At 44.4% G+C, this 27951-nt stretch overlaps 1 long non-coding RNA gene across 2 annotated transcripts in view; it reads left to right on the top strand.

Annotated features, from left to right (window-relative positions):
- The first annotated feature begins 4964 nt into the window (after positions 1 to 4964).
- Positions 4965 to 27951, top strand: part of LOC116555501 — an 82244-nt gene continuing 59257 nt past the window's right edge. For both annotated transcript variants that reach the window (XR_004270558.1, XR_004270557.1), the window contains exons 1-2: positions 4965 to 5046; positions 11498 to 11613. This is a non-coding gene — a long non-coding RNA (uncharacterized LOC116555501). The remainder of the gene's footprint in view (positions 5047 to 11497; positions 11614 to 27951) is intronic.

Raw genomic sequence — 27951 nt, 5'->3', positions numbered from 1 at the left:
GGGCTGGGTGCAGGATGAGGAGCAGAGAGTCCAAGGCTTGTTCATTTGGCCAGAGACCAGAAGCTTCTGCTCACCAAAGAGTTCCAGGAGAGATGAAATTTCATCGCAGAGAAAGGGGATTGACACACTGCCAGCGGAGGCAGATGAGTTTCCGAGACAAAATATGCAGTCTAGGGTAAATGCTACTTAATCTTAAATATAAACTACAAAGAGAGTAATTGTTTAGTCATTGGGGGACCTTTGAACAATTCCTTTTTTGCTACTCTTTTCATTTTAGCACCATTATCTCTGTGCTGCCAACCGGTTTCCCTGCCAAATGGGTGTGTAACCAAGTTAATGATGCTATTAGCCAAAGCTTGCTATAAAAAGGGAAAATTTAACCTAGGCCAAGGAGAAAAAAATAATAAATCCCTAATTTTATAAACTACTGTTTTGTGAACTTTTTTATTCTCACAAAGCTTGGAGAAGATGGAGTTGGCCCTAAGCAGTAGCAGAGTGCAAAGCACCACCATTTACTGATTTTCCTCCAACAAATATAATAACTGTAGACCACATATTTACTAGAAACCACTGGATTCTTGATTAAAGGGCATAGATGTTTAGATTTCCACATAATTAAGGATTAATAATTGCCACACACCGTGCCCCCAACACTAAGTGGTGTTTAACCTTCTGTAGTCACGTTTCTGCTAAAATTCACCCAACAGTTCCAGTTTCAGACTTTGCTGGTACACAAGTGATTGCCAAAAACCATACAGGCAAAACCAATTTTGCTCATTTTCTCTTTAAGAGAAAACCTGATAAAACCTCTAAAATGTTTCAGGATGTCTGAGCAATATTTTTAAGTCATTTGCAGATAAGAAAAGATTCCAAAGCCCCAAGGAATGGAATAAATACTGGCCACCTTCATTAACCTGCTAAATTTCAGGAAGAGATAATGGTCTCTAAGAGAGGCATATGTTTGATTTTCAAGCCTGAGGACACTTTCATGATGACACATCGGCAGTGATTGCCAGGGGAGGTTTGCTGCAGTTTATTTCAAACACCATGGTGTTTGGGCCCATTCATGTGTTCACATGTTTGACAAACATAAAGGGATGAGCTGGGAGGCTTAGGTGAGAAAACACAACAATGATAACTATAGCAAAGAGAATACAGCACCTGCCCGCACAGTGTTTACAGTCTAATGTCAGACAAACACAGAAGGACTGCAGGAGTAATTGTAAGATGATAACCATAGCAATTGTTTCAAAGAGGGGTGCTTTGGTGCTGTGATGTGTGAAACAGTGGGAATTGATGAGGTCAGGAAGGAGAGCAGCGGTGTCCAGAAGTTAAAACGTTTCTTCAATGGTTAAGGGTTTATCCCCTTCACTTTTTGTTTGTTTTCTTTTTTTTGAGACAGAGTCTTGCTCTGTTGCCCAGGCTGGAGTGCAGTGACACAGTCTCGGCTCACTGCGACCTCTGTCTCCTAGGTTCAAGCAATTCTCCTGCCTCAGTTCTCTCCTGAGTAGCTGGGATTACAGGCACCCCCCCACCAAGCCTGGCTAATTTTTTGCATTTTTAGTAGAGATGGAAGTTTCACTATGTTGGCCAGGCTGGTTTCGAACTCCTGACCTCATGATCTGCCTGCCTCGGCCTCCCAAAGCACTGGGACTATAGGTGTGAGCCACTGCACCTGATCCATCTCACTTTTTGGAATTCTTCTGTTCTCTGTATGTGAGCAGTCAGCCAAGTGAAGCCTAGTCTCTGGCGCTCCCGGCCTCTTGTGATGTCCCTGGTATCAATCAGCTTTGGGATAATGGTCTGTTATTGTTTGCGTGTTTCTGGATTATGTTTTACGTATTAAGTCTTATCAGGCTTTGCTGTGACTAGCCCCTCAGAAGTAGTTAAACTCTGAATCACTGAAATAAAATATTTTTCAGCTGCTCCTATCAGCTGGCCTCCTCAAGTCGCTCTTCCTGTGTCTGAGGATAAATCTTGGCTACAGCCGTCTGCTTTTTCTGCTAAATTGCTAGCTCACCTTTACTTGAATGCTTCTAGAGATGGAAACCTGGCTGCCTCCCGAAGCAGTCCTCTATCTTTGGACAGCTGCACATATTAGCAAGACTTTCTTTAGAGTACGTTTTGGCAGCGTCTTCTGTTTGGTCATATGTGTATAATGGAGATGAGATGGAAGGACACTTATGTTCTGAGTGTCTCCTCTCCTGAGTTTCTTAGGGGACGGGGGGACTTGAGACCTTCTGAAACCTAATGATGTAACAGAATAGGACATATGTAATCAGTTTGAAAACATGTGCTGGTGGTTGAGTTTCTTCAGCGATGGATTATCATATTCCCTGTCTTAATCAGCTTGGGCTGCCATAAGAAAAGCACCATAGACTTGGGTGGCTTAATAAATAACAAACATTTCTTTATCACAGTTCTAAAGGCTGGGAAGTCCAAGATCAAGGTGCCAGCTGGCTCAGTTCCTGGCAAATGCCTGCTTCCTGGTTTGCAGAAGGACCCCTCTTGCTGAGTCCTCACATGGCAGAGAGAGAAGAGAGAGAATCAAGTCTCTTTTTATAAGGACACTAATCCCATCACGAGGGCTCCAGTCTTATGACACAGTACTACCTAAAGGTCCCACCTCCTAGTGCCATCATGTTGGGAATTAGGGTTTTAACATGAATTTGGCCCCTCTCCACTGATATGGTTTGGCTCTGGGTCGCAACCCAAATCTTACCTTGAATTGTAATAATTCCCATCTGTCAAGGGTGGGACCAGGTGGAGATAATTAAATCACGGGGGGCAGTTTCCTCCATACTGCTCTCGTGATAATGAGTGAGTTCTCACGAGATCTGGTGGTTTGATAAGAGTCTGGCGTTCCAGCTGCTGGTGCTCGCTGTCTTGTCTGCTGCCACGTAAGACGCGTCTTTGCTTCTCCTCTGCCTTCTGCCATGATTGTGAGGCCTCCCCAGCCATGCTGAACTGTGAGTTCATTAAACCTCTCTCCTTTCTTCATTATCCAGTCTTGAGTATGTCTTTATTAACAACGAGAAAACAGACTAATACATCCACTATCCATCAAAATTAACACTATACACAAACCCATGAGTGGCCACAAGTGGTCTGAATCTGTGCCCCTATCTCCGCAGGGCTAGCCAGCATAGCCTGGAGATGAACCCTTTCTTGCCAACTTCTTTAAGTCACCGAGACCCTTTATCACTCTGCTTCTAGATTCACTGGATGCTCACAATATTACAACTGGGAGTATGAAGAGCCAGCCTGCTTGTTTTCTTGAGTTGGTTGTTATTGTAGATTCTCCCTACCCTCATATGCACACTGTTCTTATGCAGTTATAGGGTGCAGACCAGGCAATGCCAGTTTCCCCAGGTAGCCTGGCATGCCTCACAGTGGTAGGTGGTAGATCCACACTTAGGAGGTATAATCAGATCAGAAGGGCTGAGGAATTCACGCTGTAAAAGTACTACTACTGAAGGGAGAACTCGTTTAATTTTGCATAAGAAGAGTGATGAAACAAAGATCTCTGGAAGATCATGTTCTCTTCTAAATATACACCTCGAAGGCTGATGTCTTTCTGTCCCACCTGACAGCGTGGTTGGTTCTCAAGGAATTAAAAAACAAAAACCCTACTCTGCCAAAGAGGAGTTTGAGTTTGCATTCAACTTATCAGAAGCTCTACATGTAAATGTAGCATTTTATTGCCTACCGTGTGTAACACATCATGTACAGTGCCTCACATGTTCTAGCAGATCCCGACGCATGGATTCCATTGTACCCATTTTTCAGATGGGAAAAATCAAACAATTAGGAAGAAACTGCATAAGTAGGACTGTGGATTTGCCTGCCTGGGAAGCTCTGCTTTTCCATCAAGTTGTGTCTTTAGGAGGTGTTGCTTTGTGACAAGGCACTGGGATGGCTTGAGGAAGGGGCAATGTTGAAGGAGGAAGCCTCATCTGCAGGCAGACTGGCATTTGTGCTGCTGTAGATGCATAGGGCAACAGGAGGAAGACCACTAATGGTGGAGAGAATGGGTGGAGGCATCTCTGCAGATGCTAATGTGCAAAAGAACCTTAATGACTGGAAGTCAGTTAAGCTGGGTGAGGCAGACAGGTGGGCTGAGTCCTAGCTGAGGATAATTCAATAAGTATTCAGAATAGGCTGTCGGACTGCTCACAGTTGCTTGCAGGTGGAGCTGGTCATGGAGAAGGGAGAGGTAGAGATGCTTCCTCTACAACTGCAATTCTCTAGCTCAGTATTTCTGGACTTCACAACGGTTGACATTTTGGGCTATTTTTTGTGAAGAGGGGGGCGGTCTTGTGTATTATAGTGGGATTAATAGCATCCCTAGCCTCTTCCCAATCCTGACAACTAAAACTGGCTTCAGATGTTGCACAAAGTCCTTTGAGGAGCAAAACCACCCCCAGTTGAAACTCTGCTGTAACTCAATATGCATGGCAATATTAATGGCAGGTGGCTTCACTCTCCTTTATACAGATAGAAGAACCGAGGTTAATGGTTGCAAAATTTGTACCTCGGAATGTGGAGTTTTGAAACTACATTTGTTCTAATTTTATACAAGACTCTGCCTTCCTGCCAAGGGGTAAAAAGGACAGGGACCTCTTGGACTCGCTTGCTGGGAGCTTTGATCTGTTTCCAATGCTTTGTTCCTTGCCTCTGGCTTGGTTTGCTTATCCAAACAGGCAGGAGCACCCTATGCAGTGTGAGAACAAATTGCATTGTTGGATTTTAATCCCTTTAGGTACGCCTTATTAATGCTCTTGCATATCACACTGTGAACGCCTTCCTTCATTCTCAAACATTTACTGAGTCCCATCTATGTCCTAGGCATGATGCTTAAGGCTGGGGATGGAAGGATGAACCAGTCACACCTGACTCCTGCTATCCTGGATTTTATATCACAGCTGGAGACAGACGGCAGCAGCAAGACAAGGACAACTGCAACAGCAGCAGCAAATCCAAACCTTGCAGTCTGATGGAAAATACAGGATGGGAGACCCAGCCAGAAAAATTGAGATCTGAAGGGTGAGACACTACCAGCTTTATGACTGTGGAGGGAGATGGAGCAGAAGACAGGCACAGGGAACAGCCAATTCAAAGGGCCCCAGGAGAGAAAGAGCTTGGCCTGCTTTAGAATCTAGCAGAGAAGTTTGTGGGGGCTGGATTTGTAGTGAGATTTACCACCCTGACTCTAGTGCCTGACCACTGGGAGTCCCACCTAATCCCTCTATTCACAGATTTTCTTTTTAAGATAGAATCTCACTATTGCCTAGGCTGAAGTGCACTGGTATACTCTCAGCTCACTGCAACCTCTACCTCCCAGGTTCAAGCAATTCTGCCTCAGCCTCCCAAGTAGCTAGGATTACAGGCATGAACTACCATGCCCAGCTAATGTTTTGTATGTTTAGTAGATACGGGGTTTCACCATATTGGCCAGGTTGGTCTTGAACTCCTGTCTTCAGGTGATCTACCTTCCTTGGCCTCCCAAAGTACTGGGATTACAGGCGTGAGCCATCACACCCAGCCCAGATTTTCAGAACCACAAAGTCTTTGGCATGGAAAAGCAGACAGAGTGACTTGAATGCATTTGGAAGACGATGAACTCTCAGCCTGACAAATTCTCTGGAGACAAAACACTGCCTCCATGTATGTCTGCTGCTTTTTGGGCTTTTCAAACCCACCTGTGTTGTTCCCATCTTAAATTCAGCAGGAGCCGTGGGTCCTCAGTAGCTGCCTTGGAGACTTCATCTTCCTGAGCTCCTTCAAGCCAAAGCCCTGTCTCTTCTTCCCACTGCTTGGGCTTCAAGGCTCTGCCTCGGACTCATCTGTGTTAGGTGACCGACCTGTGTGCCTGTCTCACCTTCTGTCCTGGTTCTTCTTCTCTCTGCTTTGCCCTCTTTCTAGGATTCTACGCGGTGAACATGTACTGGCCTTAGGAGTCTCCTGTCTTTTTTTTTTTTTTTTTTTTGAGATGGGGTCTTGCTTTGTTACCCAGGCTGGAGTGCAGAGGCATGATCTCTGCTCACCGCAACCTCTGCCTCCTGGGTTCAAGTGATTCTCCTGCTCAGCCTCCCAAGTAGCTGGGACTACAGGCATGCGCCACTATGCCCAGCTAATTTTTGTATTTTTAGTAGAGATGGGGTTTCACCATGTTGGCCAGGATGGTCTCGATCTCTTGACCTTGTGATCTGCCTGCCTTGGCCTCCCAAAGTGCTGGGATTACAGGTATGAGCCACTGTGCCAGGTGACTATCCTGTTTTATTCTCACCCATACCTTTCCCCAGGGGCAAGGCCATGGGTATCATCTCCCTTTCTTTGCTCAGCTTCCCTAATTGTTCCCCCGAATGGATTACGTTCCTGTCCTGTTGTCTTGGGGTTTGCATGGAGCCCGGCCCTCTCTGTTAGGAGAAATATGCCACTGTCTATGTGTGGAGCTTGCACTGTGAGCTTGCCTGAAGCTATGTGAGCCTTGGGCATCCAGGGAAAACTAAGCCACGATTCCTGCTTTCCAGAATGCATAGCCTCCTGGCTGAGGAGGGGCCAGAATCTCAGGGACGAGGAGGCAGCCCCATGGCACCATGAGACAAGGCTGGAATTTGCCATCCAGAAACTTGAGCTAGAATGCAGTGCAGAAAGGCAGGAGCTGTGGAAGCTCAGGCAAGTCCCTTCATATACGTGGCAGCCAGGATGCCTGATAGGCCGGGCAGGGGAAGCTATGGGAGTGTGCCTGGCTTGGACATCTGTTCAGTGTCACTGGCTCCCAGCTTGTCTCTGGCTGTGGGCTCCTCAGCATCTTTCTTATTTTCTGAGACCCAGTGGCAGCTTCTGTCTCTCTCCCCCTTATGTCTCACAACCATTTCTCAGATGGATTGCAAATAGACAGTGTTTCTCCTCAGCCTCCATTCTCCTGGCAGCCTAGGGTCAGAGAAGAATGTAAAGTTGATCATATAGATGAGGATCAAAAGGAGACTTCACAATTCATTGGCTGTGTGATTTCTGACAAACAGCTCAACCTTGCTGGGTCTGTTTTCTCATACATAAAATGGAGATAATGGCTCCTTTGCAGCAGTGCTTAAGAAACAAGGATGGAAGCACTAGACAAGGCTGGGGACTTAGGAGTTTTCACCAAGCCTTAGTTTCCGCCTCCCTTCTTCTCTCCCTCTCTTCTCTCCTTTGCCTCCCTCCTTCCTTTCTTCCACTTCTCTCCCTTCCTCTCTCTCTTCCTTCCCTTCTCTCTCATTCCACTCTCCTGAATGAATTCTGGCAAGATCACTTGAGGACGTATATCCTTTGTCTCCCTGTGAGAGCCCTCTCCCCACCTTCATGTAATTGTCAGCAACAAAGTTGGAAAATACAGACGTCTGAAGCAGCTCTCAGCACCGCAACATCTGCACCAGACAAAACTCAAAAAGCCCTCAATCCCCAGTCATGAATGCACTATAAAAACAATGTGGCAGAAATGAAAATTGTTCCATCATAATATTTCACAGTTCTTTTTGACAAAAGCCAAGCCGCCCTCATGAATACACATTTCCCAGCATCTTATGCATTATGCATCAGCCTATAGCAGGGGACCAGGGAATTGCCGGTCCTTAGTAAAGGGCCTTTGAAAGTGCCTATTTTGTAAACAAATGGAGCCCAGGCCCAGCACTCAGAATCTTTAGGTAATTTAAGACCGACTCCAGCTGCCCTGAGTGGGGACTGGCTCTTCTCAGGGCCGTAAAAGGCAAAAGAGTCTCTAATGTTCACATGGTGGAGAGGGAGTGAGTCAATGTTCTGTATTCTAATCTCCAATTTTATAACATCCGAGACAGCCATTCAGAGGATCTGGGACAATTCCTGCCAGAGCCAAATGTCACTGGAATGCCAGATGAGCCTGCTAAGGCTGGTTTTCTGGCCACGCAGTCAGTAGTCAGGACTTGATTCCCAAGTGCCACAAACGGCATCGAACCTTGCAATGAGGATGCTGATGAGTGGGGGTAACTAAGGGGCCAGGCAGGGCAGACACTGTCTGCCTGTCTCAGGTGGCTTGTAGGAGACATTTTTTTTTGTTTGCCCAGTGCCAGCAAATTGGAAGTGAGAATGAAGTGTGCCTTACTGTCCATGGGAGGACAGTTGAAGTTCATTAACTAGCCCCTGTGTTTCCAAGACAGGTGTACTGAGGCCAGATTTTTTAAGTAACAGGTTCAAGGTCACACTGAGAATGAGCAGCAGGTCAGGGACTGCTGGAAGCCTGGCATCTTTCACAGTGCCTCCCACCGCCTCAATCATGGGTTGGCAGGGCCTGAAAAGACCACGGGCAAAATGGTTTCTGATTGCTACGATTTGAGTAAAGGGCAGACTGGGATCCTTAAAACAGCCCTGGAAAAGAACATCATGCAAGGCCATTTTGTATAATTTGCAATCTGTCCTCTATGTACAGATTTAAATGGTGACCGATAGATGATAGATACTGACATCATCTCTGTTGCAATAACAAGATGGTGATTGATTCTTTGCTATGTGTATTTATTTCATAAAAGCATTTAGGCCACATTAGGATGTCATGCAAAGGGAATTGAATTGAGAAGTGGAAATTTGGAGTTCCAGGGTTGGACATGCCCTATTCTTGCCTTCTTTGGACCTCAAATTCTTACCTGTTAAATGAGGGGTTCAGCAGGGATGATCTTTGGGTTGCATCCCATCTGAAACATCTCTCCTGTCTGTGGCTGAGCACTGGCACTGTGCAGAGGGCACAATGAAGCTGGAGAGGAGAGGGGCCCACCTCATGCTGAATAGTGCACCTGCATGCCTGGGCTCCCTGAGGAGGGGTGAGGGGAGGTGGGAGAGACCCCGCTTAGGGAAAGTCGAGGGAAGTTCCTTATTACTGCTCCTGGTGCCTGGAGCTCTCCAGCTGTAGGACGCGTTTGCTGATTGATGCAGTTTGACTAATGAAAACAACAACTACTGAAGGCTGATTAAGATGAGGCAACTTGTTACTCCTCACAGACACCTGCAGGAATTTACTTAGGCACTTAGGCGATGGCTGCTTCCCCATCCTCTGCTGACCTGGAGAACAGGCTGATGGTGGGTGTCAGTTGGGAGAAAAATTGGAATCATTAAGCCACCTGTAACATGGAAAGCCTGCCCAGGACTCTTTTTTATTTTTATTTTTTTTGAGACAGTCTCACACTGTCACCCAGGCTAGAGTGGTGCAGTAGTGCAATCTCAGCTCACTGCAACCTCCCCTTCCTGGGTACAAGCAATTCTCCAACTTCAGCCTCCTGAGTAGCTGAGATTACAGGCATGCACCACTATGCCCAGCTAATTTGGGGCAAGTTTTCTTTCTTTTTTTTTTTTTTTTTTAGAGACAGGGTTTCACCATGTTGGCCAGGCTGGTCTCAAACTCCTGACCTAAAGCAGTCTGCCCACCCAGCCTCCCAAAGTGCTGTGATGATAGGTATGAGCCACTGCACCTGGACCTGCTCAGGACTCTTGAAGGCTGGAATACATGGTTCTTAAACTGTGTGTGTGTGTGTAGAGGGGAGATGTTTATAAGTTCCAGGTGATATTGTTGGCCCAGGAACTGTACCTTAAACACTGGTATAGAGGTCAGGTGCAGTGGCTCATGCCTGTAATCCCAGCACTTTGGGAGGCAGAGGCGGGTGGATCACCTGAGATCAGGAGTTTGAGACAAGCCTGACCAACATAGTGAAACCCCATCTCTACTAAAAATACAAAAAATTAAAAACAAAACAAAAAACACTGGTATAGAAAAAAAAAAAAAAAGGCTACCTAAAGATCCTCCATTTTCATGTCTCAGCATCTTCAAACTATCCAAAAATATCTCCAAAAATCTGTGAAGAAATAACTTCAGCTTCTACAACTGGCATAGTAGCAAGTATAAAGCATCCCTGAATACCTCAAATGGCTATTTATTTGGTTTCAAACTAAGAAATAATTTCTCCTGAATTATGAAAGTAAGATATTCAGTTTGGAAGCTTTAGAAATACAGAAGAGTATTAAAATGAAAATAAAGTAACATAAAAACACATCACATAAAGGTAACAGCTGTTGGCCAGGTCCAGTGGCTCATGCCTGTAATCCCAGTACTTTGGGAGGCCGAGGCGGGCAGATCACGAGGTCAGGAGATTGAGACCATCCTGACTAAAACGGTGAAACCCCATATCTACTAAAAATACAAAAAATTAGGCAGGCATGGTGGCAAGCACCTGTAATCCCAGCTACTTGGGAGGCTGAGAAAGGAGAATCACTTGAACTCAGGAGGCAGAAGTTGCAGTGAGCTCAGATCGTATTATGGTACTCCAGTCTGGGTGGCAGTGCAAGACTCTGTCTCAAAAAAAAAACCTCCACAAAAAACAGCTGTTTACAGATGAACCGTCTTTTATTTTTGCCCGGTGAATGTGTAAATATGTGTATATGAGCCTTGGCACTGGTCTTATGCAGTTTGCCTGAACTGGGATTCTTGAGATGATTGGTAGTATGAACAAAATAGTAAAAACAACAAAACCAGAAACAACCACAACAATGCAAAATGTGTGTAGTGGAGGCTGATTGGAGGTGAAAATCCTTGAAAAATGCTGAGGTAAACAAAATGTAAAAAGCTGAAGAGTCTTTCACCAGAGCGATTAAACTCCATGAGCCCTCGATACGTTACAGGCACTCGGAGAGGTGGTGTTCTCCTAAATGAGCATCCTTATGGAATTCCTCCTCTTCCCCCCATTCTCACACCAAGCTTTGTAAGGGCTGAGGTTTATTAACAGTCCTAAAACAAATGCCAGGAGAGTTGTAAGAAATGTACTCTGGGTGTAAAATATCATGTAGTTTAAGCTTTACATCACATCATTCTCTTTTGTTGGTCATCTTGGGTTTTCTAAAAGAAGCTGATTTATTTTGTTGGAAATTTAGTAAATAAGCAAGAAAGGGTCATTTCACCTCCATTATCTATTATCACTCCAGAAAATCAAGAGTCAGCATTTAAACACCACATTTTGCATGGCCTTGGTCTGTGCTATAACACAAATTGAGTGGTTTTTTTTGTTGTTTGTTTGTTTTTGGAGACCGAGTTTCACTCTGACACCCATGCTGCTCTGCCTCCCAGGTTCAAGGGATTCTCCTGCCTCAGCCTCCTGAGTAGGTGGGACTATAGGTGCACACCACCACGTCCAGCTAATTTTGTATATTTAATAGAGATGGGGTTTCAGCATGTTAGCCAGGCTTATCTCGAACTCCCAACCTCTGGTGATCCACCTGCCACGGCTTCCCAAAGTGCTGGGATTACAGGCATGAGCCACCACATCTGGCTAAGTTTTCTAGGTGTGTGTCTGACTTGGCTTCAGATGGAAGCCTCTTTGAAGCTAGGGGGGTTTCTCACAGATCCTTGTGGCCCAAAGGTTAGCATAGTCCCCTGCAGCAAGTATGTACCAACACATGCCCAGTGGATATGACAATGGGCTTTCTTATTGTTCTCTTTCAGCAGAGACAAAGAGTAAATGCTAATTACATCTGAGTTTGAGGAATTGCAATAAACCAGCTGCCATGGGCCCATAGGAGTAGGAGAAGATAATTCAAGCTCTTGGGAATGACTTAGAGGTAAGCGCTAATCCACCCCAGAGATGTCTGAAGGTGTTCTTTTCCACCTGATGATGGTTTTCCTTAGGAGAGAAAGCCTTCTTGGGTATTTGCAAAGTCTCCTATATTGATTGTATTATCTTCACTTTGTTTATAAATGTTACAACTTCTACCCATAGTCTACCTTATTTACACGTTTAAAGCACTGTTTTTGTTCAAATCCGAGATGGTCTGTGGGTCCTGGGTACTCAGCACCGCGTTCCTGGTTTTCTGCAATTGGCAGTGGCTATATCTGTCTTGGGTTATAATCTGAATTTATCTCTGCAAAGATCCCAGGCCTGCATTTGCCAGGAGCGCAGTGATAGGTGGTCTTCTAACAGCACCTCAGTTTCCAGGATCTAGTTTCAAGAGCCAGTTTCATTGATCAACTTTGGGATATGCGTGCTCTCTTTGACATTACGCTCTCTTTACATTCCAAACAGCATGTGGCTGACATTGCTTTTACTTCCCAGTGAGTCAGAACTAGAACTAGCTAATGATGGGGATCCCCTCATCATGGGAACTTGAGAACACTCACCTATTCCACTCCACTCATTTTCAGCAAATAGGATTCTTAAACCATCAAAGCAAGCAGCCTTTCCAATGCTACTCTAATTCTATTAATGCAGCCTAAATTCATGTTGGCAAACATAACATGCTATTGGTTTACATTGAACTTATGGTCCCCTAAGAGCTTCAGCCATTTCATTTTTTAAATTTTTAAATTTTTTGACACGGAGTCTCACTCTTGTCATCCAGGCTGGAGTGCAGTGGCCCAATCTTGATTCACTGCAACCTCTGCCTCCCGGGTTCAAGTGATTCTCCTGCCTCAGCCTCCCGAGTAGCAGGGACCACAGGTGTGTGTCACCATGCCCAGCTAATTTTTGTATTTCTAATAGAGATGGGGTTTTACCATGTTAGCCAGGATGGTCTCAATCTCTTGATCTATCCACCAGCCTCAGCCTCCCAAAGTGCTGGGATTATAGGCATGAGCCATCACGCCTGGCTGACCTTCAGCCATTTCTAAGTCTCCATTATATCAGCTGCTGTCATGTTGCATGTCTCACCCTCATATATTTTATTTTAAAATAACTAAATGTAGAATCTTAGAAATGTCTGCCTGATTATTCTAAGCATATTGTTCTGGTTTGGTCAAGCTTTTTTGAAGATTGGGCCTGAGATTCTCTGTGTTTACTTTTTCTCCATGTTTTTCTTCACTTGAAGAAAGCAAGTCCTTGTCCCCATAAACTTTTCCTTCAAGGTTTCAGCCCTGGATTTAACACTGTGGGACTATGCAGGTTCATCACCCTTCTTGAGCTATTCTGTCCAAATGTAAAATGAGAGCAGTGACAGGTAGCTGGCTAGGCTATTGCCATATTTAGACATATTATTTATGAAGTGCCCAGTATAGCATCTGACACATAAAAGGCACTTGGTGAATATTTTTGTCAGGTTGTATATTTGTATCTAACAGTGCTTTTCAAAAAGCAAACAAAAGAAACTAATGGCCTTCTGTCTGGAATCTCAGCCAAAGGGGTGGCATTTTGACTGGCCAGCAAAGAGTTACAGCACATAAAATCATCAGGGAATAGGGACGGCAGAGGCCACCAATAAATTACATGCAGTCTTGGGCAAGATTCTTAATCTCTTGAGCCTCAGTGCCCTCATCTCTAAGATAAGAAAACACAGGGACAGTATCTGGCATGTAGCCATCTGGTAGCAAATGGAAGGCCCTTTCCTCCTCTTCCTCCCCATACCTCCTGCCTTGGATACCTCCAAAGGGCTCAGCTCCAGATATCACAGGTCACTGAGACCTCTGCCCTCTGAGTTTGCAGGCATCGTTCTCAAAGCTTCCTGAGACAGCAACTGTCTTAGTCAGTTTGGGCCACTGTAATAAAACACCACAGTCCGGGCGGCTTAAGCAACAAACATTTATTACAGTTCCAGAGGCTGAAAAGTCTAAGATCAAGGTGCCAGCAGATTGAGTTCTCGGTGAGGGCTGCCTCTTGGCCTGTAGACAGCCTCCTCCTTGCTATGTACTCACAGGGCCTTTCCTCGGTGCATGCTCATGATCGGTCTTCCTCTTTTTTTTATTTTTGAGATGAAGTTTTGCTCTGTTGCCCAGACTGGAGTGCAGTGGCGTGACCTTGGCTCACTGCAACCTCCACCTCTTAAGTTCAAGTGATTCTCCTGCCTCAGCCTCCTGAGTAGCTGGGATTACAAGTGTGTGCCACCATGCCCAGCTAATTTGTGTATTTTTAGTAGAGACCAGGTTTTGCCATGTTGGCCAAGCTGGTCTCAAACTCTTGACCTCAAGTGATCTGCTTGTCTTGGCCACCCAAAGTGCTGGGATTATAGGTGTGACTCACACCTTTGATCTGTCTTCCTCTTCTTATAAAGGCACTGATCTCAGCATGAGGGTCTCACCCTCATGACCTTATCTCAATACCATTACATTGGGAGTTAGGGCTTCAGCATATGGATTTGGGATGTTGGGAACATAAATATTTAACTTATAACAGCAGCTTTACGCCTGAGCAAACCAACTGGGAGAGATAGTGATGTCTGCATGATCCATAGACAATCTCTTTCAGTCACTGTGATGGGCTTGGCCCACAACATGTCCTACCATTGCCTGCTCTCTGATCCAGTGCATACTCCTTCCTCTGCCTGGAATCCACCTGTTCTCCATGCACTTCCCATTCACCCATTCATCTCTTCAAGATGCAATGTTTTCTCCTTCAGACAACCCAGCCCCACCCATGCTCTTACCTCACTGTGCTGATCCCTGTCTCTCTTCCAAGGGGCTGTGAGGAGCTCATGAGAACCAAGATCATATGTCTCATCTCACTTTTATTCTTCAGTGCCTAGCCATCTGCCTGGCATGTAGTAGGTGCCTACTAGGTGTTTGGATCCATGAATGTAATAATGTTCACTCTGCAGAAAGACAGAGATAACAGGGATGCATTGATATAACCACCGGTGAAAAAGACACCAGCAGAGAATGTAAGAAAGTGATTGAAGTAGGGATAGGATTGCTCACAAATATTTAAACGAAAATTCCAGGCCACACGTGGTAACTCACCGTGTAATCCCACTACTTTGGGAAGCTGAGGTGTGAGGATTGCTTGAGGCCAGGAGTTTGAGATCAGCCTGGTCAGCATAGCCACAACCTGTGTCTAAAAAAATAAAATAACTAAAAATGACTAGCCAGGCATGGTGGTGGCATGTACCTGTAGGCACAGCTACTAGGGAGAGTGAGATAGGAGGACCGCTTGAGCCCAGGAGTTCACGGCTACAGTGAACTATGATCGCAGCACTGCACTCCAGCCTGGGCAACAAAGCAAGACCTTGTCTCTAAAATAAATTTCCTACCTCAGTGGTGTAGCAGGGCCAAACAGAGAGAAAAGCACCCTATCTGGATGGTGAGTGCCACGAAGGTACTCAGAAACCGGCCAGGTTTCCTGCGAGGGGCTTTTGTCTGTTTGAACATTCCACACAGGTTCATCTAAGCAGAGCAACTGTATCTGATAGAAGCAAAGTCTCTACTTAACAAATCACGAAGCTGAGAATGAGCATGAACAGCTAATGATCATCTTAATTAACCCACAAAACTTTATGCACAGCCAGTGTTCAGCCAACGTTTTGATCCTAGGCAGAAATCTATTAAAGCCAGTTAAGAGAATGAAAAGACAAAATCTGATGAATGCTTTTACCTTGGTGGATATAAAGGTTGGCGGGCTTGATAAATCTGAGAGTGATCTATTTGCCAATAGCAATATTACATTAAGTTGGGGAAACATCATTCCCTTAAATGCAAGCTAAGTGAGTGGTCTGAATAATGGCTCACAATTACATGTGTCCAGGGCCTGTTGAGGCTGGAAAGGATAGAATTCACGTCACTGCTTTAGAAGGAGCTCATTTTCTCCAAAGGAGTAGTTTCTAAGCTTGCCTTGAGTAGGAACTGGTTTCAGAATCTAATGGAAATTGTGGGCTGGCTCCTGGGATAATGCACATGATATGTGCACAGAATACTGGATGTTTCTTGGGGTGTTCACATTCTCTGAGATGCTCATCTGTGGGCTTCAGTTCCGAATCCCTGCTCCTAGGAGGCTTGAGGGTCTGGTGTATAGATTTTCAACTGCAAATGTGAGATGTCTTATTAGAATCATCTTTGAAACTTTTTTTTTTTTGAGACAGAATTTCCCTCTTTTGCCCAGGCTAGAGTGAAGTGTTATGATCTTGGTTCACTGCAACCTCCTCCCCTCTGGGTTCAAGCAGTTCTACTGCCTCAGCCTCCTGAGTAGTTGGGCTTATAGGCACCTGCCACCACACCCAGCTATTTTTTGAAATTTTAGTAGAGATGGGGTTTTGCCATGTTAGCCAGGCTGGTCTTGAACTCCTGACCTCAGGCGATCCACCCACCTTGGACTCTGAAACTTTTCAAAATACACTTTCCCCCATGTGATATGAAAGCATATTATTGGAGTCTTCCAGGAGGAAAAAAATGCAATAATATTGAAACTTAAGCATTTTGGAAAACACCCCAATATTTTCCTCCTTCCCTCCCTCCTTTCCTCTCTTTCTTTCTTTTCTTTGGAGATGGAGTCTCACTTTGTCACCCATGCTGGAGTGCAGTGGTGTGATCTCGTTCACTGCAACCTCTGCCTCCCGAGTTCAAGCGATTCTCCTGGCTCAGCCTCCTGAGTAGCTGGGATTACAGGAGTGCCCTACCATGCTCAACTAATTTGTTTTTTTTTTTTTTGAGATAGAGTCTCGCTCCGTCGCCAGGCGCCAGTCTGGAGTGCAGTGGCGCAATCTTGGCTCACTGCAACCTCCGCCTCCTGGCTTCAAGCAATTCTGCCTCAGCCTCCTGAGTAGCTGGGATTATAGGCACGTGCCACCATGCCCAGCTAATTTTTGTATTTTTAGTAGAGATGGGGTTTCACCGTGTTGGCCAGGATGGTCTCAATCTCCTGATCTCAAGTGACCCACCTGCCTTGGCCTCCCAAAGTGCTGGGATTACAGGCATGAACCCCAAATATTTTCTTGTTCCTAAGACTGAGATCTCTAATAATTGTTGGTCTGTATCCTTATGTGAACAAGAAAATATTTGGGTAACTTCACTTCTGCACCCCGTCCATGAGCAGGAGTCAGTAGTTCAAGAGGAGAGACAGAACAATGAGTTTGATCCAGAGACCTGGACCAAAATCCCAGGTTCTTTACTAATTAGCCTTATGGCCTGGCTCAAGGAACCTCTCCTTTCTCCACCTCCGTTTCCTCATCTGTGAAGGACTGTTGGAAAGACTGAGCTGAAGGGCACAGAGTTTCTGATGTCCAGCTTCAACTCTGCCCGTGCCTCCTGGCTTCTTTTTAAAGGAAAAATAAAAGTATAAATGAAGAGGTTTATTATAGGGTCTTCTTAAGAAGGAAATCCCTGCACTGGATGTGTTGTGTCACATTTAATGCCTGGTAAAAGCGGTAGTTGATAATAGGAATTCTCCACTTTGTTCCTAAAGGTCTGAAGTGTCAGAAAAATGTTGCATTTCTAGAAACCTGTTGTAAGGGTTTTTAATCACTTATAAAGGCCTCAAGGATGTTTTTCTTTTTCTTTCTTTTTTTTTTTTTTGAGACGGAGTTTCGCCCTTGTTACCCAGGCTGGAGTGCAATGGCGCGATCTTGGCTCACCGCAACCTCCGCCTCCTGAGTAGCTGGGACTACAGGCGTGTGCCACCATGCCCAGCTAATTTTTGTATTTTTAGTAGAGACGGGGTTTCACCATGTTGACCAGGATGGTCTCGATCTCTTGACATGATCCACCCGCCTCGGCCTCCCAAAGTGCTGGGATTACAAGCGTGAGCCACCGCGCCCGGCCAAGGATGTTTTTCATACTGAAGGTTATAAAGAAGTAAATATTGCTAGTCTAGAAGAGAATGTTTGCCTGGCTTGGCTTCCAGGGGCATCCTGAGTCATTGGAAAAGTGTACATGCGGATGGTGCTATGAAAATCCCCTTTTTCTTGCTTGGAGTTGGAAGATGACCTGGGTGGGCAGGACTGCAGGACTCCAAGCCATGATGATAACAGAGGTTATTCTACTTGCAAATAGGTCTGGAAGTGTGTCTTTCAGGTAGTCAATTTCCTTGAGTCTCAATTTCCAGTCTCTACCATAGGAATCCATCTTGTGTAGAACAGTTATGAGGGTTAGATTAGGTAAGCTGTGCAAAGCCCCCACCCATCATGTATTAGATGCTCAATGAATGGTAGTTATGTCAGTGTCAGTGGCAGTAGTGGTCAAATAAGACTCAAGGGTTTTAATTGGACAAACCAAATTAACAGCATGTTGTGAAAGCTCAAGGCCTAAAATGGGGGAACAGAGTCATGGAAGGGAACATGGTGAAACTAGGAACAATCAGGAAGGAGGCCAGAGGTAGAGTGAAGCAAAAAGTCCAGGCTGGCCTCAGGCTTTCGAATTCTGCCTATTTCAGTCCTTTCCAGCTACAAAAGTTGGTGTTTCTTGCCTACCGCAATCGATTCATCCAAGTTTGGGATTTTCCTGGGCAAACAAAAGGTTCCTGTCCCTGGAGACCCCTCAGTTTCTGGAAAACCAGAATGGTTGGTTATCCTACTCCCACCAGCATCCTTCAGCCTGGAGCATCTGGCAAGCCTGGCCGGATGGCTGTGGAGTGATTCTCACTGTCCCCTTCTTTGGTATCCTCAATATCAGCCATTTTTGCCCCCACCACAATCTCTGGGGGATTCCAAAAGGACTTCAGCTTTAGATTTAGTACTTCAGTTCCTGCTGCGAATGTAGGGAGCATTGTCCAGTTCACTACAGCGGGTAGAAAAATTCTGGCATCCTGGCTCATAGTAGACACACAGTGGTATTTGTTGAATTGATGAATGGAGATCTTTCCTGGAGTTCCAGTTTGCTTGGTTAGGGCCCTAAAGGATTGCTAATTCTAACTTGTTTTCCTTCCACAAAATCAAGCCACACTGCCAGGGTCCTACTCCAATCTGAGTGGGTCATTCAGGACTGCGTAATCCTTACACTAATCTTGGCTACTTCCTTGAAGCTCTTTCAGGTTGTTCAGCTTAGCACACAACATGACACATCTTCTCTTTCTCTTCCTCTTCCCTTTGGCAAGTTCAGCAAGCCTTGAGTCAGGACCCATTTGCTGTTATGAGAGGAGCAATGGTCAATGTGCCCATGTCACATTTTAAGTATTTTCTATAGTTGATGTAGGAAAACAGACTTGTAAGGAGAATATTCCTTCTGTGTTGCACCATGCCAGTACACCATGATTTCTTCTTTGAAATACAAGTTCATGATGGCTGTCTGAGCTTTGGAACTATTGGGAGAGGACATGATGACACCATCCACTGTGCTTTGATTTCCTATTTTTAGAAAGGGCTCTTACAGTTCATCCATGAAGGTAAGTTACGTTGAAAGTTGCAGGGTGAAGTAAGTTGGGCATGGCTGTGACCACTCAGAAATGAAGGGCAGCCGTGTCTCCCATGAACATTTACAGAGCTTGTCACCATGGTGTAAATAGAATATTTTTACTTAGATGGACCCAGTTCGGCTCTCAGTCATAGAACTGATTAGATCTGTGAGCTTATTACTATTGTTTTGTTACCGTCATCGTTGTTACCACAGCAGGTGCAACTCAAAGGGGCGATATTGCCAGTTTAGTCAGGACACCTCTTCCTTGAGCAATGAAGGGCATTTTGCATCCTTACCCTCTACCCAGGAAGGCCATTTGTGCTGCTCAATCATAATTATGATTCCAAATGATCCACAGACATTTATAAATGCCCTGGGGATCAGTACTGTCCTCAGTTGAAAACAACTTGAGGTAAGTCAGAGAGGAAAAATAGTGGAAGGAAAGAACATGACAGAAACTCGAGAACTCTGAGCTCTGGAGATAGAAATAGAAAAGAGTCCAGTCAAGAGGTGATCTTGTTCATCCTCTTTCATGTAAAAATACACTTACACTGATGTTTGGAAGAACCTCACAGCTCGTTGGTTGATGTCGAATCTCCTAAAGACTCCATCTGTCTTACCCACTTTCCCACTGGGCCAGACATACATTTCCCTTATTGTAAATTTTCTGCATTGGCTCAAAATATTCTCTGCCTGGAATGTCTCATCTTCCTCTCTGCTCTTCCAAATTCAACTCCTCATTTAAAGTTCAGTGCGTTAAGTCTACTCTCCAGGGATCTCTTACTGCGTCCACTCTGTACCCATCAGGTGGTTTATCTTCTGTATATGTGTCATCTCTTTCTTGAGACTGTAAGATATTTGAGGACAGAGACGATATTACCCCCTTCTGGTCCCTCTTTACCACTGAGCCTAGAGTGTTGTTTGCTTCTGACTTCTGCTGGTTTGGTAGCCAGAAAGATTCACTCCCTGGTGTGGGTGTACCTTGCCTTTCTACATAGTTTTGTTGAAATTTCTAACACATTTCAGATCCTAAGAAAAGGTACTTGTTTTATCACAGCTGCTGAGTAGAGGTCATTGCTTTAGAGGAGGTTTCTTTTCTTTCTTTTTTAATGAACTTAATCATTTTTAATATCTTTTCCAAAGCAGAATACATTAAATGACCCTGACTTGGCAGAAAGCCCTCTCTTGAGTGCTTTGGGAGGATTAGCAGAAGTTCTTTTATAGCCTCTTAGCCTGACTGGCTGCCTTTTCCTTTCTTTGGGTTATCAAGGATTGAGATTTGATCCTAATTAAGAAAGGAGGAGCCCTGAGCTGTGCAATTTCTGCTCACTGGGAGACAGGCAGGGGCTGGATTCTTTGGAGAAGTGAAGCTGGTCTTGTCCGTTATCTTAGCTCTTGTGCCTGAACATGGAGGCTGGCACAGATATTGATAAGACGGTTTTGAGAAAGCACAGCAGGCCCCAGAGAGAGGGGGAGAACCTAAGGGATAGAGGAGAGCAGTATCATCGTAAGAGAGTTGACCAGCAGTGGAGACCATCTTCAGAACTGATGGAGCAGGATGTGTGCTGTAGTGTACAAATTAAAAGTCAGTGATGACATTGTTTTTTATTGTGCAAAGATCATTAAAAAAACAAAAAATGGGAGACATTAATCAGCAGTTTAATGAGAATGGAAAATAACAGTGCAACATAAAATTGTTGCCTATATTGCATTTGAATTCCTGGCTTGTTACTTTCTGGGGGCTGATGTGTTTGAAGCAGGAGGAACTGGTTCGCACTGGAGGGGGTCAGGCAGAAAGAAGATGCCATTTCAGGTGGCCTACACTGGGTTGTATGGAGATTTCTTTTGTCTTATATTTGCTTCCTGGTTGCTTCTGCTTTAGGCCTGTGATATTATCTCTTCTGTAAGAACAAAGCATAAGAGGGAGCGTACTCTCACTTGTCTTCTTTCTCTGCATGGCACCTAATAAAGTGCTAGCCATTTGTTGCTGTCTTAGAACTTTAGAGGAGGAAGCCCCAACAGGGTCACCCCACCTAATGTCCGTATTAATTGATTGAGTGGCTGAGGGTGATGGAGATTGGCCTGGAGTTGGCAATTGATGAATTATTTTACCTATGATATATAGACTCAGAAGTTAGAAGCAGAACCCCTGTTATTCTGTCTTTGGTCTCAAACGGGGAGAAGATGCCACTGAGAAGCCTCAAAGAAGAAAGCAGAAAGGGGAATTTGTCCAAATATCACAGGCAAGTCTATTCTTATCGGTTTGCCAATTGCATCGTTGGTTAAAACCTGCATCTTTCTCAGAACATGGCATTAAAATATTCCGCTCAGCTTCTGTGAGCTCCAGAAATACAATAAATAGCAGCACTATTTTTAAAGGATCATTGGGCTTCATTAAGTAAAGAGAGGCTTCTCTTTAACATGGTTTTGAGGATTCACTGTCTAAACAGCAGGCTTGGGTGTTAACATCCTGGCGGAAGTTTTCCTAGCGTATATAAATAGGCCTCGCTGTTTCTGGCACTGACATTCCCTTCTGGGTATCCTTAGACCAGTCATTTCAACCTTTCTGTGTTCTCACTTTTGTATCTGTATAAGGGGGATTTAAAAATGTTTCCCTGTTTATTGTGAGGATGAAATGCAATCTGACAGCTACATGACCGTGGCAAAGTTGGCCATCAGTTTTTTCATTCATTAATTTGCTAAGTACCTACCAAGGTCCAAGCCTTTAGAAACACTGTTGTAGGGATGCTTTGAATGGGTATTGCCATTGAATCTCTCTTGGTTTCTTGACGTCATTAGGATCTAACAAGAGGTTGAATCAGTAAACACCAATCAACCTAAGGTTGAAGTGCTTTGGTTCAGTTTTACCCACACAGCATCAAAATTAACCAACTTTTGTCCCAAGATTAGAAAGTAGATAAGATTATCTTTCCATGGAGAGCAGGAACAGGGTCTTGGCCAAAGAATAATTCTTGCAACTAAACAGTAGGATTCAAATTCCAGATCTGTTGCTTACTGGCTACATTTGGCCAAGTAACTTACTCACTCAACGCCTTGATTCTAGCATTTGTAAGTAGGGATAATAAAATCTATCTTAGAAAGTTGTTGTGAAGATGAAATACAGTGATGCCCCAGCTATGCCTTGCAGTGATCAGCATGGGGTGGGTGTGTGTGTGTGTGTGTGTGTGTGTGTGTGTGTGTGTGTAACAGGCATGCCCTCAGCAGGAATAAATATGATTGGGGTGGTGGCTTCCGGTCTCCAGCTTGTCTTTTGTTTCTTTTCTTCTTCTAGGGCTCTTCCCATCTGCACTCTCACATCCGAGACCCAGGTCCCTGCCTTTTAGCAAGTTAGCATCAAAACTCTCCCAGGAGGGGTATGTGTAGGTGTTTTGTTCTTTCTAGGGAGTTGCACTGGGTGGCTGATACTGTTTGAATATGTCTCCACCCAAATCTCATCTTGAATTGTAGCTCCCACAATTCCATGTCCTGGGAGAGACCCAGTGGGAGGTAACTGGATCATGTGGGTGGGTCTTTCCTGCAATGTTCTTGTGATAGTGAATAAGTCTTATAAATCTGATGGTTTTGTAAAGGGGAGTTTCCCTGCACAAGCTCTCTTGCCTGCCACCACGCAAGATGTGACTTTCCTCCTCCTCTGTGTAAGGCCTCCTTAGCCATGTGGAACTGTGAGTAAATTAGGCCTCTTTTTCTTTATAAAATTATTGAGTCTCAGATATGTCTTTATTAGCAGCATGAGAACAGATTAATACAGTGGGATTACTCTTGTTATGTGGGATATACCTTGCACCTTCTTTGTGGGATCAGAGACTTTGTTCTTTGTAAGAGGCATTTTAAAATCCTTGGAGTCCATAGGCTTTTAAAAATTGGAATATATAGAAAGGTGAATATGTTGTCAGACTTCCAGCTTGTTGTAGTTTTGCAAAATTAACAAATGAACATTCCCCAAACTTTCTAGAACTTAGTTTTCTCATCTGTGCAATGGGCATAATAAGAGTACACCATAGTCCATTAACTCCCACATTAACAAAACACTGCCAGAGTTTCGGCAAACAATGCCCCCCTCTCTATTGTCCCTTCTTGTCTTGCCCCTATCAGGGGAACCTCTATGGGCTAGTTTTTCTTCACTTTGTATTTTATATAAACGGAATCATACAACATGCCCTTTCTTTCTGGTTTCTTTCAATTGCTGCAATGTTTGAAGAACCATCAATGTGGGTAGTTGTAGATCATTTATTTGTGTTGCTGTATCCTATTCCGTTGGATAATTATACCACAAACCACATGTTCATTTCATGTGAATGGACATTGGGGTTGTTTCCTTGACAATCTAGTGGTATCAATTTTCTGAGATGGTGGCACAACTTTTGCCCTAAAAGCTTTTGTCCTAAAAGCTCACTTCCCCAGAAGCTCAGTGTAGCTGTTGGGTGGAACCTGGGGGCAAGTACAGAAGTCAGGTTCTTTCACATGAACTTTAATTTAGGACCTAAGTCCTCCCAGTGACAGCCCTGTAAGCTATGTAAGCGTCTCCCTATGATACCTTTGATCAAGCTGTGGCAGAGGAAGTTTAGGCATTTGCTCTAGTCAACAGACCTAACAAACACCAAAACTGGGATTCCAGTCCAGCTTTTAGCTTCTCTAAAGACCCTTCCTCTTTCAGAAATCCACACTGTCTCTTTGCAATGCTTGATAAAAGTCTCACTTTAACTTGAGGTTAAAGGCAATTTTTTTTTTTTGAGATGGAGTCTTGCTCTGTTGCCTAGGCTGGCATGCAGTGGTACAGTCTCAGCTTACTACAACCTCTGCCTCCTAGATTCAAGCGATTCTCCTGCCTCAGCCTCCCGAGTAGCTGGGACTACAGGTGTGTGCTACCACACCCAGCTCATTTTTGTATTTTTAGTAGAGACGGGGTTTCACCATATTGGCCAGGCTGGTCTCCAACACCTGACCTCTTGATCCATCCACTTCTGCCTCCCAAAGTGCTGGGATTACAGGTGTGAGCCACCACACCTGGCCCAAATATTTTTATTCTTAAGTGTCTGCAGGAGACTTGGCCAGGTAACTTATTCTTGAACTAGGCTCTGTTTCCTCACCTTTGAGACTAGAGCAGTAGAATTCATTGCCCACAGGGCGTAGAGGACAGTGGGTGAGAGTCAAGTCAGATTGTTAGGTTGGAATCTCCACCCCTTCTCTCCTTAGCTGTGTGACCTTGGGCAAATTGCTTGCCCTCTCTGTGCCTCAGTTTGCTCATCCATAAAGGAGAGTAATAAAAGTTGCCACTCAAAGCTGCTGTGAGGATTAAATGGAGAATGTACGTAAAGCACTTTGCATAGTACCTATCTATCGAGCACGGCATTGATATTTCTTGGGCACTTACTATTCTAATAAAATTCTAACTGTTTGGCAGGTCTGACATCCCAAGAGCTGGGTTCTGTCATTTCAGCCAGCACTTTGAATCAAAGATCTTCACCAGCTCCTAAATAAATGTTACATGGCTGCTACCACTGCTTCTCTTTTTGGAGATGTCTGTTAAAATTATGATTCAATTGTCAGTAACAAAATATTCTTAAGATGTCTTCAGCCATACCCTCAAATTATATGACAGTGTCTGGCTTTAATACCCATCTAAATAGTTATACTGTTGATAGGTTTCAAGAGCGGTGTTTGCTCTTCCATTCCTCTCATTAACTTATGTAGCAACATCATAACTCTCTGGAAGGATTAAGAAAAAAAAGGATGCTGGCATATTCCATCTGAATTCATTTCATATAGCATCTGTGTCAGAGCGTTTGCATATGAATGAGATGCCTTGACGTTGTTCGCTCATTAACATGGGAGCATTGCAGTGACACGTTTTGGAGCTCAGGTTCAAGAGTTTGAAGCAAGAGAGGGAAGAAAGGTTGAAGGCTCAGTCCATGTAAGACTTCACTGCAGTAAGCCTGGTATATAATCTTAATCCCAATCAGGCTGTGGTATGGAAGGGCAGTTCCATCTCTTGCCTCTAGAACTGTAAGCGCAATCTTCCACTCAGTCTCCTCCCATATCCCCAGATTTCTAGCCGCACTGATATTTTTTTCATTAACCCATTCAAGTTTGTGTATGTGTAAGCTTCTCCCTCTCTTCGATAGGGAAGTCTTCCCTCCATGTTTGGCAAGACTTAACAATTCCAGTAAACATCAATGTCTTTATGAATCTTTCCTCAATTCTTCTGGGTCAATTTAACCACTTTCTCCCTGGGCCCTAATACCAGATCTTCATGACTGGATGGCCTGTGCACCACTTTGCATGTTTCTTTTTTTTTTTTTTTTTTTTGAGATGGAGTCTCACTCTGTCACCAGGCTGGAGTGCAGCGGTGTGTTCTCAGCTCACTGCAACCTCCACCTCTTGGGTTCAAGCAATTCTCCTGCCTCAGCCTCCCATATAGCTGGGATTACAGGTGCATGCCACCACACCCAGGAAACTTTTGTATTTTTAGTACAGATGGGGTTTCACCATGTTGGCCAAGATGGTCTCAATCTCCTGACCTTGTGATCTTCCCATCTTGGCCTCCCAAAGTGTTGGGATTACAGGTGAGAACCACTGCACCTGGCTGCATGTTTCTTTCATGCATAGAGTGGAGCTTCATTGTTCCAGCCTTGGTGTTCAGAAGAGCCATAGATGCTTAATGAATATTTATGAAACAGATCAGTGCAGAAGACTACAATAAAACGTGGGGAGGCATGTTGGGAGCTTCTCACTCAAAGGGACTGAATGTGTTTAAACTGCTCCTGAATGTGGGTAATAGGCTGCCTCACACTTCAACCAAAAATTTCAGTTCCAGTTGACAAGGTTCAGGCTCAGCCTTGGAGTTCCATCTGAGCCTCATCTCCCTCAAATCACAAGCTTTGGAAATGGGACAAGGACTTTTTCACAGCCCATGGCTTGTTAGGTGGTCTCATTATGGAACATACAGACTCGGAGGCAATTAGCATCAGCACCGAGCTATGGCTTCTGTTCATGTCTCCTGAACTGGGAAGACACAGTTCTCAGCCGTTGAAGCCTGGCGGATGACAGGACCAGGCAAAGGCACACCAGGCAGGGGCAATGGTTGGTACTACATCAGGATCCACAGAACCTATAATGACTGTTACAGTCATTCTCATATACATTCAGTATGGTGTGGTATGAGGCGTTTAAGTGGACAGACCCCTGGAGTCAGAATGCTTAGGCGCCAGTGCCAGCTTGACTGTCTGTGTGACCTCGATCAGCAGTGTAACCTTGCACACATTCCCTAAACTTTCTAGAACTCAGTTTTCTCATCTACACAATGGGCATAATAAGAATACCCCATGGCATAGGGCTATTGTGTACTGAGTCATAGAGTCACCCTTGCATGTGTCACACTCTTACATATGACATAGAAAACTGGACTCCATAGTTAACCATTGCTAGTTTTTTATAGAAAGAATTCACCTAAAATTACAAATGATAAGAACACTTGGACACATAGAGGGGAACAACATACACTGGGGCCGATTGAAAGGTGGAGGGTGGAAGGAGGGAGAGGATCAAGTAAAGGTATTAGACTTAATATCTGGGTGATGAAATAATCGGGTACTAGACTTAATATCTGAGTGATAAAATAATTTGTACAACAAACCCCCAAGACACAGGCTTACCTATGTAACAAACCTGCACAAGTAAACCTGAACTTAAAATAAGTTAAGAAAAAGACAAGCATTTGTGGGTATGTGGAAAAAATATATATTTGATGCTCACCAAAATCTTGTAAAGTTATTGTCATCTTTTTTAGAAAAAGTGAAAAATCCCTGAAGTTTAAAATAGGAATGTAGTCAGAAAGCTCATTAAGATCTCACAGTCTGTGCCCTGAGTGATTAAACGTCACAGTCAAGGGGACGTAGAACTGACGTCTTTGGACACATCTTGGATGCACACACAGACAACCAAACACACCTCCACTGACACTCAACTCCTGTCGAAGGGGCCTGCTGGTTATCACCTATGGGCATGATTAATGGGCATGGAAGACCAGTGAGTTGTGGGTGACTCTCTGGGAGAGATGGTGTTAAAAGGAGGATGTGGGATGAGCCTATGGGGAACAGGGAAAAGGGCAGTTCAATGAAGCAGAATTTTGGTAGTGCGCAGTTATATTAGTTTCCTGTGGCTGCTGTAACAAATTACTCCAAACGTGGCGATTAAAAACAACACATATTTTCTCACACTTCTGGAAGTCAGAAGTCCAAAATTGGTTTCACTGGGCCAAAATCAAGGTCCAAGACTGCACACCCTCTGAATGCTCCAAGGGAGAATGGAATCTTCTGCCTTTTCTAGCTTCTAGAGCTGCGTTTCTTGCCATCTTGGGCTCCCAGCCCCTTCCCCATCTTCAAGGCTAGCCCTTCAGCATCTTGCTGCAGTCATTTCAGCAACTCCTGTCTCCACAGTCCAGTCTCTTTTTGCCTTTCTCTTATAAGAACACTTATGATTACATTTAGGGCCCCCTTCAATAATTCGAAATAATCTATTTCTCAAGATCCTTAATGTCTTCACCACTGCACAACACCCTGTGCCATGTAAGGTGTTTATACCTTCTAGGGATAAGAATGTGGATGTCTTTGGGATTGTTATTCAGTCTACCACGCTAGTGCAGCAACTACAACTCAGGAGCTCTGATCCACAAGTGTATTGGGCCTCTTTGTTGACCTTCATCTACTGTGGATCCTCAGCTTGGCCCATGCTCTGATCTGAGACTCCTCAGGAGGCCTTTTCCCTAGTGTGTATGAAACAGGGACAGAACAGACAGACCGTGAAGAGGAAAGCACTGGCTTATGTAACAACTGAATTTCTGGGAGAGGAATGAATAG

The sequence above is a fragment of the Sapajus apella genome, unplaced genomic scaffold (assembly GCF_009761245.1).
Source record: "Sapajus apella isolate SASKATOON/1434 unplaced genomic scaffold, GSC_monkey_1.0 scaffold15, whole genome shotgun sequence".
Taxonomy (NCBI): Eukaryota; Metazoa; Chordata; class Mammalia; order Primates; family Cebidae; genus Sapajus; species Sapajus apella.
The sequence above is the reverse complement of the archived record's forward strand: the minus strand, read 5'-3'. Positions and strand labels throughout refer to the sequence as shown.